The sequence below is a fragment of the Pithys albifrons genome, chromosome 8 (assembly GCF_047495875.1).
Source record: "Pithys albifrons albifrons isolate INPA30051 chromosome 8, PitAlb_v1, whole genome shotgun sequence".
Taxonomy (NCBI): Eukaryota; Metazoa; Chordata; class Aves; order Passeriformes; family Thamnophilidae; genus Pithys; species Pithys albifrons.
Window position 1 is genome coordinate 27,596,742 of NC_092465.1, and position 14,394 is coordinate 27,611,135.

The following is a 14,394-nucleotide window of genomic DNA, read 5'->3' on the forward strand; positions in this document are numbered from 1 at the left end:
CAGCATCTCCCAAAAGAACACAGGAGATATTTCTTCCCTGAGGTCATAGCACAGCTTCAAGAAAATACATCTGACAAACCAGACCTGTCCAGCACACAACTTTCTGAGTAGCCCTGATCTGCAGCTGTAGCTAACTCCTCCCTCCAGCTGTGGTTCCCAAAGAACTCAGCTGGGACAATACAAGCCAATCTACAGTGAGACCCGGATTTCTGTAACTATTAGCAGCTGCATGCTGACATTAATGGAAATACAGTGTTTAATAACAAACTAATTTCAAAACTTCAATCTAAGCCCTTCTCTCGCCTTTCAAACAGTGTGGACCATAGTGGTTTTTCACACTAACTGTCAGAAGAGGGGCAGGACACGGAAAAGAAGCAATGATCCAAGTAATGCTGAAGTTCAGCTACCCAACACAGCACCCTCAGGCCCTGGCAGCTCTGCCACAACAGCTGACCCTATGGGCTGGTTGCAACCACAGGTACCATTACAGTCGTGACTACTCAGCACATAAATCCTTGCTGCTTTCTAAACTGAACTACATCTTCATTACAGAAAATCTTAGCAGAAGCCCAGTAGAAACCTCAAGACATCTGATGAAATTTAAACGTTAACTCAGAATGTGACTTCAGTTTGATAAGGTTCTGCAGGAATGATGTATCTGGCAACTGCAGACTGGAAAGAACTTTCATTCCACTATATAGTGCTCTGTTTTGCATTTTAGAGTTCGGATTTCTTTTAAATCCCAAATTTAATTCACTAACTTTGCATAAATCAGCCTTAAAAGAGTCAAGACCAAAACTACTGTTGCTTAAAGCGTATGGGCCTTGGTGCTTTCTTATTCTTACATACTGCGACTTTTTGTAGTCACCTAGTGGGGTTTATGCAGTGATGAAAACTCAGTTTGTTTGTAAAGCTTTGCAGGATCAGGGCCAATCGTGCATAATTCCTTACACAAACATAAACTCGGGGTCCTTGCCTTACCTCACCTTGCAGTGCAGTGACCGTGGCACTTCTGCTGATACTCCAGCCTGCACACACTCATTCCCACCTAGCAGAGACTCTCCTGTCAGGCCTATTTGATTCCAAAAGGTATCGTTCCACTGGCTGGCTTTGGGTGCTTGCTCAGTAAAGGCAGCAGTTTTACTGCAATGTAAGAAGACCACGGCATTATGTCATACTCTGGGCTATTACAATAGAGAGGGATGTCAGCACCCTGTGCCTTCGCATCCCGGAGTCTGACTCTACCGACCGGGAACACCCAAATTCCTGCTGACACCGAGAGCCGGGTGGGGAAAACGAAAGCACGGGGCAGAGGGGAACGTGTCTTTGCAGACGGGCACATGACTACAGGCGTATTTGTGTTATAAATGCCAGCGCGGCCGCGCCCGGGCCCTCGCACACAGCCCCGTCCGCGCGGCAGCGTGGCCCGGCCCGGCCCGGAGGGTTGGGGAGCCTCGCAGCCCCTCCGACCCCGCCCCGCCCGCGGCCCACCGGGGTGTTGGTCTTTACCTGCGGCCCCGGCCGTGCCCGCGCCCCGGGAGCGGCGCCGCGCCGGGTCCCTCCTGCCGCCGCGTCCCCCCGCAAACCCGGCCCGGCCGCCGCGGGAAACGGCTCCGCCGCACTAAGGTTCCTGCCGCCGCCGCCACCCCCGGGAGCGCCGGGAACGCCGGGGGAGTCACCCTGAGAGTGCCGGGAACGCCGGCGGAGCCGCCGCGGCCGCGCCCGCAGCGCGCGAAGCCTCGCGCCGGCCGCGGGAAAAGCGGGAGCCCGTCCCTGCCGCCCGCCGGAGCCTGACTGCCCCTAAAATACAGCAGTACAAAACCCCACCGGTTTTTCCTGTACAGGCATCGGGGGGGAAATTGCACCTTTCCAAGTGTAAAGCAGCCGAGATTCTCAGGGAGGTGACACCTGCCTGCAGGCGGGGTGAGAAACGCGAAATCCTGGCCGGGTTTTGGCAGTCCCAAGCGCAGGCACACTTACCTAGACGTGAAGGTTGCGTGGAGCAGCACGGCGTGGGAATTCTCATTGCCACAGGGCAGCAAAAGGATCTCCGGCAGAACCTGTCACCCAAGGAAAACAAAGAGTTACCAGACAATTACAAATGGCTTATTCCATCAGTATGTAGCATGGCACCCCACCCGGTGGTACAGGTCCTGTAAAAATAACCTCGTGGCAAGAAACAGCCACGTGCGTGTTTGGGATGTAGCTGAACTTTGATTCTGGGATATGCAGAGCAGTACTGGGCAGCACGGCGCACAGGGCCACGGCCACGGGTGTGGTGGTGCTTTCCTGGCTGCGTCCCAGGGGAGCCAGCGGTGCTGAGCTGAGCAGCACAGTGAGGTTAGTGCTGAAACATAACTGCATTAAGATCTGGTGCTGAACTGAATCCATAAAAAGGATTCACATTCCACAGCAAAAGGCAGGTGTTAGGTCAGCTTGCATCAGTAGTTTTTTTTTTCTCATCCTCACACACCAACCACTTAGTCTCTACTGTGTCTCGACTGGCACAATTAACAAAGTTGCATTTGTACGAGTTATCTCGTCTCAGTGACAGCAATGATGAATGAGAGCCTTTGGCACTTAAAAATACCAGTTTGTCTGATTGAAAATTAATTAATCTTGGTCTTTACAAATAATATGTTACTAAACCACTATACATTTCAAGTCCTGCTGCTAAAGATGAATGGCTTCTTCACTGGATAAAAGACAAGGATTGATCTTTTAATTCCAATTCAGCTGTATGCACTGAGATCCCACAAAGGATGAGGCAGTATCATTACCTGCCATGTTACTTATCACCATTAGGGCAGTCCCTTGGTGTAAAGGAGAGCACTCTGGACTCTGAATCCCAAGCACCTGAGTTTAAGTCTCAGTGGGGACCATCTCCTGGCAGTTCAAGCCTCCCTGCCATCCCATCCCGTCACATCTTGGATGCTCAGCAGGGTCAGCCCCGGTTAGTACTGGGGGCTGTGACAGTCCCGAGGACTTCACTGTCACTGTCCAAGCTCGCTCGGCCGCGGCAAATGGACCTCAGGACTTAAACGGTGGGGCCAGTTCTGTGCACGCTGAGCCTCACCTAAAACATCCACTGTGCAGGCTGGAAGCGCACGTGGGGAGAGCCCTTCCCAAATCTGTGTTCACAAAGTCTGGCCATACATACATACTTATCACCATCCAGGCTTTCCTCAAATGATACTGAGACATTTATCTCTTAGGCTCCTCAAAAAGAAGCTAGGACTCCTGGGTCTGCTGATATTTCAGAACTTTACCTCTCTATCAGATACAAACTAGAGGTTTCCCTTCAGGCCTAACAAAATTGTGCAGAGGGCATGCTGGTCTGTCACCTGTGGGGGCACAAACGTAAGAGGAGGAGAGCAGCCAGGCAGTGTGCTTCCCTCCCTTGGTTCTGATTTCACTGCTGTGTTGAAGAGAAGGTGCCTCTGTTTGACATTACACTCAGTTTTCTGGGAAGTGACCCAAATACAGTGACCTGTAGTGGAAAAGTGATTTCATGCTGCAGAAGAGCATAGATATCATTGATTTTTAGGGGAGGACAGCAGAGAGGCCTCTTTCAAGATCACTCACTCTTCTGCTCAAAAACAAACTCCCAGAGTCACTTTGTTGCCCGTTCACAGAAACACAAACCGACAGAGTATCAGTTTATGCGGTGCTTTATTTGCTGGGCCCGGGAAACCTGGGGACTATTGTCCTAAGCCAGGATTCCAACGAGCCATTCTTGAAGACAGCTTTTATACTTTTTCTACAGCGTTGTACGTGCACAAAGACACACGGTCTCGTTCATAAATCAGTTACATAGGTTATATGTATACAATTGATATCCGTCTCCAAGGGTTAAAAATCTACCACGCTCGTCTAACACAGGATTCTGGTTAATTAGGCCCCCATCACCAAACCTTTTACATATGTTGATTCTAATCTTATCTTTAAGCAACAGTTTGTTTTCTTCCTCAGGTTCTATTTACTTCACTAATCGCTTTAATTATTGTCCTGCTGTTCCTAGCAAGTTCCCAATAGTTTCTGGGCCCCCACTACTGTTTCAAGTTACCTCACCACAGGCCCAGTTAAACCCCGTAAACCTTAGCATAACTACTTCCACAGTTAGATTTACAAATATATTTGTAACAACTCCCCCCTTTTGAGCATCCTTCGAGCTTCTTTTTCGCAAGGATGCTCAATCATTCAAATAGTTGCGAACAGGGCGGAGGAGCTGACATATTAGGCTTCAAAGCTCCTGGTATAATCATTTCTTTCCGAGTGACAGCCTTGATTACTTGGCGTGTGTGCTGACTTTCTTTTAGAATCATTCCTAAAAGACACTTATAAACAATTAAAACTGCCACAACAATTATTACGATTGATATTGCATACTGTATAATCGAGGAGAGCCAACCAGAGACCTGGATTCCTAGGGAACTAAAGATTTGTCCAATCCAGTTATGTTCTGCTTCTTCTTTTACCTCACGTACCTTATTTTCGATTTGTCCCAATTGACGAATGTCATTCTCGACATCTTGAGTAACATTTGGGATGTGTATACAGCAGTGCTCATTTCTACCATGCAAATACCCACAAACACCGTGTTCTTTGAGAAGTATCATGTCCAAAGCCATTCTATTCTGTAAAGTCATCCTAGAAGTAGCCTGCAACTGGATATTTGTAGCTTTGAATCCTTTCCTGGTTACCGCTGCCAATCTTTCAGTTTGACCCATTAATTTATACAACATCTCCCTATTCCGATAGGAGGCAACTGGTGCAAACAAAGATTCTAGAGCCCACCCAAATTTAACTCCCCCTGAGGGTTCATGCCAACCTTCTTTATCTAATCCTAAGTCCTGCAAATCCTGATCCACACTTCGTCTACTTCGTAGTTGTTTTTCTTCCTTAGTTAATTTTGATTCCTTCCAAAAAGGGCATAATGTAGGAATTCCTAAAGTAATTTGTGTAATCAGTCCATCTAAGGGCAAGTGAGTTGTCCACTGCCCGTGTCCTAGTACCCATACTAAATTTCCCGGGCTATGTACAGCTGAGTATTTACAATTAACAGCCTTCTCTTCCTGTTCTATAGTAATATAATGTTTATATCTTCTACACTCACATCCCCACTTCAATACCATTTTTTTACGGGAACAAGTCCTATCTGATCCTCTGGAGTGTCGCATGTAAATACTTGGGTACAATTCCATTCTTCTAGCTGCGTATGAAAATACCTGGAAGAGGTTTCAGTGGTAAAAACCTTTAGGTGTGACTGATCTTCTGTTCCCGTCCACTGTATACACCACTGCACCTTGCCAATATAGCTATAATGCTCCGAGATACTAGAACCCCAAGTAGTTTTCCATTTTTTTCCAGATATCAACATCATGAGTAACATTCCAGCATTCTATAGTATATTGTTTTTCCCATTTTATATTTTGTCGTGGTGCCCCAGTACGGGCGTGATCACAGGGTTCATCAAAAGGGGGTTCGATATAACATCTACCTGTGTCCCTTAGCCATACATAATACGTAGGTTTCCTTTTGCACTCTGTTTCTGTCATTACCCGTTTAGTCAAACATATATCAGCCCCTTTCGATTCTGGTTGAGGTACTTTTCCAAATACTTTATGACATGTCCATGAAAAATTCTTGCCTGATAATGGCATAACAGTTACGGGGATTATCCCCCACGGAATAGGATCACTTGCAGTCCGGGGCATAGGTAAACAGGCGGTAATCTGAGATACATTTTGTATCAAACCAAAATCTCTAATTAGACCTATCACTAAGTTTTCACGATGTCCATATTCCTTTTCCCAACCTACCCCTGAATTCGGGGAGTCAGTGACAGGTTCCTGATCAGAGGAACCTATCACCCATAACTCTACATTTCCCTGGTCCCTACTACTTTGAACTGTTATTGTACATGTATAGTGTCCCGTCCACATTTTTGTAGCTTTCGGTATATGCATGATAGAAATGCCCCTTCGCATCCTTTCATCCCAAGTCACTTTTGAAGTCAATTCTTGATCGTCATCGGCCCCATCCCATCGAGCCTTCCATCTAGCTTTAATTTCTCGGAAACCAACTCTCTGGTCGCAAATAAATAAACAAGTTAGATTGACAGCGTTCCCTTCACGTACAGTTACATAAGATCTTGGAACTTCAACCGTTACCACCCCTCCCACTGGAACAATCCACCACCATAATATCAGGGCTGACTTCGCAATATTAATCGGGTGGGTGACAGTGGTTCTACTGTCCATTTCAGAGGAACCTTTTTCACCCTGGTGTAATGGATCCAGTTGTCGATCCCTTGAACCTTGACGGCGGTATATGTAGTCATAATCACTTGGTGAGGTCCATCCCATCTCTCCTTCAACGGCTCCTCAGACCACTTTCGCACATTCACCTGGTCACCCGGAAGAATATCGTGTGCTGGATTCTCCAGGGGTAAAGGTCGATTCCACTGCAACGTCCCTCTGATTGCTGTAAGAGTTTTATTCAGAGCCAAAACATAATTAAGCAACATTTGATCCCCAGTTAAATGAGGGTCCCCCTGATATGTAGCAGCATGATAGGGTTTCCCATACAAAATCTCATATGGGCTAACTCCCACCCTTTCCCTGGATTTAATTCTGATTCTTAGCAGAGCTAAAGGCAATGCCTGCGGCCATTGGATTTCTGCTTCTTGGCAAATTTTTGTAATTTGATTTTTCAATGTTTGATTCCTCCGTTCTACCTGTCCGCTAGACTGAGGCCTCCAAGGGGTATGTAAATCCCAGGAAATTCCCAAAACTCTAGAAAGATCCTGAACAATCCCAGCCACAAAGTGGGGTCCCCTATCTGATGAAATTCCTAAAGGCACTCCAAACCTCGGAATAATCTCCTTTAACAACGTTTTAACCACCTCCTTTGCCCGATTAGTCCTGCAGGGAAAAGCCTCTGGCCATCCTGAAAAGGTACACACATAAATCAACAAATGTTTAAAATGTTGGGCTTTAGGAAACTCAGAAAAATCCACCTGCCAATAATCCCCAGGCTGTGGCCCCACTTTAATTATACCCATTTTTACCTGTTTCCTTACCACTGGATTGTTTTTAATACATACCGCACACATGGCATTGATCCTCTTTGCTAATGTTAACATCTGATTTGAGAATATTTCTTTCCTTAAAAATTTTACTAACGCCTCTGCACCCCAATGGCACTTATTGTGTTCCACTTCAAGCACCTGCTTCATAATTTTTACCGGCAGTATCACTTGACCAACAGGGGTTACATACCATCCTTTGATATTCTTCCGTGCACACATCATTTGTGCAAGTTTCTCGTCCACTGGAGAATAATGAGGCACTGTCTCCATATAAGATGCAGCAGGGTTTTCCCGGGTTGGTAATAATGCCATCTGAGCCCATACTTCCCGGGCAACCTGGCGCGCCACCTGGTCTGCTTGTTGATTACCTTGAACTTCTTTCCCCGAATCGTTTTGATGCCCTTTAACATGCATGATTGCTACTGCGGTAGGCTTATAAATAGCTTCCAACAACTGGAGGATTTCTTCTCGATGTTTTATCGAAGACCCCTGTGAATTAAGCAGTCCACGCTCTTTCCACAGGGCTCCATGCACATGCACTACTCCAAAGGCATACTTAGAATCGGTCCAAATGTTCACCCTTTTTCCTTGGCTTAAAATTAGAGCTCGCACCAAAGCCCAAACTTCAGCTTTTTGCGCTGAGGTACCCGGTGGTAGTGCTTTTGCTTCCACTATCTGTCGCAGGGTGACCACTGCATATCCAGCATACCTGGTGCCGTTTTCCACAAAGCTGGATCCGTCTGTGAATAGTTCCCAATCAGGGTCCGGTAATGGTTCATCTTTTAAGTCCTTGCGACTAGCGTAAACCTGTTCAATCACTTCGACACAGTCGTGCTCCAATTTCCCTTCCTCCTGAGTAGACATCAAAAATTCTGCCGGGTTAAGGTGGTTGGTTAGCTTTAGTTCGATATCGTCCTGCTCCCTTAGCAGGGCCTGATATTGGAGCATACGACTTGAGGAGAGCCAATGTCCCCCCTTTTGTTCCAACACAGTAATCACCATGTGGGGCACATAGACTGTCATATGTTTTCCCAAAGTCAATTTGCGAGCTTCCTGTATCAGTATCACGGTAGCTGCTACCGCCCTCAAGCACCCCGGCCAACCACTACTCACTGCGTCCAGCTGTTTAGAGAAATACCCCACCGGCCTCTTCCACGACCCCAGTTTCTGGGTGAGGACTCCCAACGCCAGCTGCTGTTTCTCATGCACATATAATTGAAAATCCTTTGTCAGGTCGGGCAGTCCCAAGGCCGGCGCTTCCTTAAGGGCTTGTTTCAATTCTTGAAACGCTTTTTCTTCTGCTGGCTCCCAGGTAAACACCTGCTTCTTTACAGCCTCATACAATGGTTTAGCCATTAGTCCATAGTTAGGGATCCACAGCCGGCACCATCCAGTCATTCCTAGGAAAGATCTTAACTCATGGTGATTACGAGGCACTGGAGTGTCACAGATTGCTTTTATGCGGTTCGTTCCCAATCTAGTACCCCTTGGGAAATTTCACAACCCAGGTAGATAACTTTCTGTTTTACCAACTGTGCCTTTTCCCTAGAAACTCGGTATCCCGCTTGCCCCAACATGTTCAATAGATCAATAGTCAGTTTACAACAGAGTTCTCGTTCTGTAGCTCCCAGGAATATATCGTCTGTGTATTGTAGAATTATATATGAAAAAGGTGAATCTTTTACCTGGGTAGTTCTCCATTCTTCCAATTCTTTGGCTAGCTGATTACCAAATATAGTAGGTGACATTTGAATCCTTGAGGCAGTCTGGTCCAAGCCAGTTGGCACTTCCGTCCCGTGTCTGGATTTTCCCATTCGAATGCAAAGATGTGCTGAGTCTCAAGTGCCAGGGGAATGCAGAAAAAGGCGTCTTTCAAGTCAATTACAGTAAACCACTGAAATTTCTCAGAGACAGATGTTAACAGCGTATACGGATTAGCTACCACAGGATATATATCTTTAGTGATTGCGTTAACTGCCCTTAAATCCTGCACCAGTCTGTATTTTCCATTTGGCTTCACTATTGGAAAAATAGGGGTATTATATTCTGATTCACATTCCCTTAATATTCCCAATTTCACAAACTGATCAATCATTGGAGCTATTCCCTTTCTTGCTTCAAGCCTTATTGGGTATTGTTTCACCCTTACCGGTTGCGCTCCTTCCTTCAGTTTTACTACTACCGGCTCAGCCGCTTTTGATTTACCAGGGATCCCGTCTCCCACACCCACGGAGCCACAGCCTGCTCTATCACCTCTGGTATCGTCTCTGGTTCTACTTCCTTAATCATAAACATTTTGCTAAGTTTTCTTCTGGTATTTCCAATTTTACCCTATCCTTATCAAATATTATTCTTGCTTGTAAAACCGAAAGCAAATCTCTTCCAAGTAGTGACTCTGGGCTGTTCGGCATATATAAAAATTGATGATCAAATTCCTTCCCCCCAAATTTAATATCAAGCGGCCGCAGGAATGTCTTTTCCTCCCCTTCCAACTTTTGCAACTTCTTCCTAATATCCTCCTGCGATTGTCCCATAAATATCAAGGCCAGCTGAAGTTTACCAGATTCTGACTCTACATCCAAGTTAGTATATTTTCGAGCAGTATCCTTCAACCTTTCCAAAAAGTGCCGACGGAGATTCCCCCTTCTCCTGTCTCACCGAGTATAGCTTTGACCAATTCAAAGTTTTAGGAATACCATCACGAATTCCTTCAACCATCATCAAATCATCAAATCGCTAGGTGAAAACGGGACCTTAACTATAACCCTTTCACTATCTGCCCCCACCGCCTCCCGTAGAGGTGCCGTCAATTTAGGTCGCACGTCCCCCTCCTTCCCCTTTTGCCTTCCCCGGCGTGTGCGTCCAGCTAATGGGGTTCTTTGTACATTACCCCTATTATCTAGCTCCGACTCTTCGTCTGAAGAGGGGGAGCAGAGGTCTTTTCTTATTTTAAGGCTTTCAAGAGAGGGACACGGAGGTGCACTAGGGGAGACCAACAACGACACATCGTCCTCCGGGGGCTCAATAAAGCGCAACTTTCGCTCTTTACGACCCACACATTCATTATTAATAGTTTCCAAAACCAGCATACCACATTCTTTTAACCATTCAGTTTTTCCTTTTAAATGATAGTCATTGTACCATTCCGTGGCCATTGCATTCCCCCCGTTTTATATTCTGGCCAAACATGATTACAGTAATCAATCAAGTTCTTTTTCTTCATAGGTTGTTCAAAATTCCCCGTTTTCCAGTGCTTCAACAAACACCCGAGGGGGGAATCCTCGGGAATATCCTTATCGTTAGAAGACATTATCCCACAGCTCCTGAATGACAACATATATAACAGAAACACGTACGACGCTGCGACTAACCACCAACCTATATCCCCAACTTGCCAATTCTAGTCGCTATTGAATGGCAAGTACCGGACCTGCACGATTCCTATGTACGTGTCTTACGGCCGGTGCCCAGGCTTCCAATACCAACCAACCAATCTTACCACCCCCTTTCAGAATAAAGCCACCCCCCTTTCAAAATAAAGCACCTTCGGGCTCACCTCTATGTAGTTGTCCGACGGGCGCGGGGCCGGGCACGAACTGATGACTCCCCGAGGAAAATTCTCGGTGCCGGCTTGGAGTGGATCAGGACGCGAACCGCCCCAGCAGCCCTCGGAGCCCCACGTTGGGCGCCAGAAAACTGTTGCCCGTTCACAGAAACACAAACCGACAGAGTATCAGTTTATGCGGTGCTTTATTTGCTGGGCCCGGGAAACCTGGGGACTATTGTCCTAAGCCAGGATTCCAACGAGCCATTCTTGAAGACAGCTTTTATACTTTTTCTACAGCGTTGTACGTGCACAAAGACACACGGTCTCGTTCATAAATCAGTTACATAGGTTATATGTATACAATTGATATCCGTCTCCAAGGGTTAAAAATCTACCACGCTCGTCTAACACAGGATTCTGGTTAATTAGGCCCCCATCACCAAACCTTTTACATATGTTGATTCTAATCTTATCTTTAAGCAACAGTTTGTTTTCTTCCTCAGGTTCTATTTACTTCACTAATCGCTTTAATTATTGTCCTGCTGTTCCTAGCAAGTTCCCAATAGTTTCTGGGCCCCCACTACTGTTTCAAGTTACCTCACCACAGGCCCAGTTAAACCCCGTAAACCTTAGCATAACTACTTCCACAGTTAGATTTACAAATATATTTGTAACAACTTGATAATCCATAAACCTGGAAGGACAGCATTCATGTACGATGGACCCAGAATAATTCCAGTTGTCTTGGCAGCCAAGTCGTGCCCCAGACTTTCAATGCAGTCAGGCACTATTCCTGACCCCTCTCTTTCCTACAGCCCTAGCATGTTCCCACTGTGCTCCTTGGTACCCCAACTGCCCAACACAACCAGGCATCACAACAGTGCCTGTTGTGCAACTCCCCTTGCCCCCAGGCTCCCAAGTCTGTAGGGAACACTGTGTTCCTGAAACAGTGACAAAACATAGAAGTTTAACTAGGTTTCTGTTTCCCTTTAAATTTAGTGTGACTTTGCAAAATGTAACTGTTTGTAAAAAGGGATTTGTCCAAATTGCAAGGAGTCAAAACGAATTGGGTTTGCCTGAATATGGGAAATTGAGATAAAGGGGGAATTCCCCGGGTTTGCTTGAATAAAAGCTGATAAGGAAAGGGCGTTTGTAGCACAGGCAGAGGGTGGAAACCAGGTGGAGGGGGCAGTGGAGTAGTTGCTTGAAATGATAATGTGTTATGTAAAAGTCTTATAGTTGAAAACATAGAGAATAACCAACCGAAAGTTTAATTGGATGATGTAAACTCGAAGAGTGCCTGTGATAGATAATATTTGAAACTTCCTGTAACAAAGCTGCTGAATTTTGTGTATCCAAGGAGCAGGTACTTCGAGGGCATGAGCCCCTGCGTGACCCCGACTGTCGCCCAGCCATAATAAAATTGTGCTTTGCCATCTATATCTGGCTTTCTTTAAATCATTCCCTCAAGAAACAAGGGGAACTCATAGTGAAAATGGTTCATACTGGTCTCTTAATTTGTCCTTCTCAGCCCCCTTAAGAGCATTTTTGCCAGCTTTAGATGTTCTTATCTCTGTTCTTATTTGCTGGAAACCCTTTGTAAAAGAACTGGGATGGGTAACACTTTCCATGTCCTAGGCAAAATGCAATTAACATGCACCTTTCTTTAAATGGCTGCTAGGGAACAGTTTGGATTCAAGTTTTTCATTTTCCATTCTGTCAGAGAAACACTTTATAGAAAATTGCCACCATTTTATTGATAAGAGGAAGAGATTCTGTCCCCTTTCTAAATCACATTTTCGTATCTGTGATCCACCCTATATCCCTCTACCACAGCCTAAAAAAACTGAATCTGAGAACAGGTAACTACATTTTCTTCTTCTAATCTGGTAGAGCTTTCTTTTCCTGCAGACAGCGTGTCAATGAAAAAAACAAAAGCATTGACCAAGGTTACCCTCCAAAGCTGCAGGATAACACTGTCTAATTCTGAAGAAATATGAACTTTTGAAAAATTTTTGTTGCTATTTATATCTATATATCTATAAATATATATTGATATCTTTGAGAATGCAAGTTCTAGATTTTGCAATTTTCATTAAGCATATCTGTCCTCCAACATGAAATCACGACCTGTTTTCAGCAAGACCTACTGGTGAAAGGCTTGGTAGAGGCTATCTACCAGAATCTTCCACACAGCTTGACTTCCACGTTTGCCCCCGTTGTTAACAAACCTTCAGCACCTGGCCCAGCACCGAACAGAGTGTACAGAGCCAGCTGGTGATTATCTGTACTAATAAACAAACTGTGCCCTGTTTGTCCATATGAGGAAGACATAAAGGAACTCATCTTCCTGCTACTTGGAATGTCTCAGCTGTCGGCTTTCCCCTTGTTTTTGGGCTATGGTTCTGCAAGTCTAGACAGTTAACACTGGAAAAAGGAGAAAATTACTCTTATCTCTGCCAACACTAGACACTTATCTGCTTTCCTTGTGGGAGAGTTTGCAGGATCTTCAGATCATTAGATCTAAACATCTTCTGTAAGTACTGCAGAATCATCTGAAGACCAGATCATTGCACCACCTATTCCTGAGTTTGTTAATAAGAATCCAAACATCTTTCTCAAACTGGGAAACTCTTAAGAACTCTTTGCTGGCATAATGTGAAAGGAGCAATGACCATTTATTCTGGCCATAACAAACTTGCCAGCTTATACCAGCTGAGCATTAAACCCACTGTCTTCCCCCACTGCCTCTGAAGAAGTGGCCTTTTTTCACACGTTTTAATTACTGACTCCCTACATAGAAGCTATTACCTCACTGAAAGGCCATTAACTGGCACGTTCAGCACAAAATGAAGCCTTTCTGATAATTGCGCCTTGAGTTCATGTTTGTGAAAATAAATATCATCAGATGATTAAATTAAACACTGCAGCCAGCCCAGCTATACACTATTTTCACTTATCATGCAGAAGGGGAGATCAAAAGAAAAGCCCAGGTAGAGTTATCCCAACTCCTCCAAGTTTGGTTGAGAGCTACCTATCGAACACGCTAATTAGATTCCTATTCGGGGAGTGCAGCAGAAAATTAACCCTCCCAAAAATTGGGCAGTATAGCCATTTTCATGTTCTGTAATCACTTGAATGCAGAGGGATGACTGTCTCACCTCCTCTGTGTAATAAAGCAGCAGCACAGCCTGATTCTGATTTTGGACTCCTGGGCCTCCATCCGCTTTGGTGTCTTGTGTGCGCACGGAGAGCTGTGCCTGGGGAACACGAGGCCCTCCAGCTCTGCGGGGTTTCTGCCTCCAGCTCTTCCCTTCCCGCTCGGTGAGCAGACATGCCCATCTCTGCGCCCCTGCAGTGAGGAGCAACAGGGCTCTCTCAAGCCCCCTGGCACGGGCGCAGCTTAAACAGGGAGATTGTTTCCCAGATGGAGCTTCTCCCAGCACTTCCCCGCTTTGCTTTCTTGGGCCGTGGAAGGCAGGAGAGGCGAGCGAAGCAGCGGGCAGCGAAATCCGTTCCCACTGCGAGCCCGCGGTCCTCCCGTGAGCACACACACCCACACAACCAGAAAGCTCTGCTATTCTTCTGCTAATGGGATTGGCACCGCTTAAAGCAGTCTGCGAGGGTATTGTCTGCAACCACAGCAAGAGAAACATTATTCAAAGGCTATTCAGGCCCCAAAAGAAGCGGCAGAGCAGAGTAATTATCGGAGACTCTCCATTAACGAGGGCATCTTTGCTCTTTGTCTGTGTTG

The 14,394-nt window shown here is 45.8% G+C and overlaps 1 protein-coding gene across 5 annotated transcripts in view; it reads right to left on the reverse strand.

Annotated features, from left to right (window-relative positions):
- PLEKHM3 (pleckstrin homology domain containing M3) overlaps positions 1-2,063 on the reverse strand; it is an 88,211-nt gene extending 86,148 nt beyond the window's left edge. For 3 of the 5 annotated variants that reach the window (XM_071562489.1, XM_071562486.1, XM_071562490.1), the window contains exon 1: positions 1,510-1,604. The gene's annotated coding sequence lies outside the window, so the exon portion shown is untranslated. Of the gene's footprint in view, positions 1-981; positions 1,062-1,509; positions 1,605-1,980 lie in introns of those variants that run through there. The other 2 variants (XM_071562487.1, XM_071562488.1) reach the window with 2 other exon arrangements.
- Between the last annotated feature and the right edge of the window lie 12,331 nt (positions 2,064-14,394).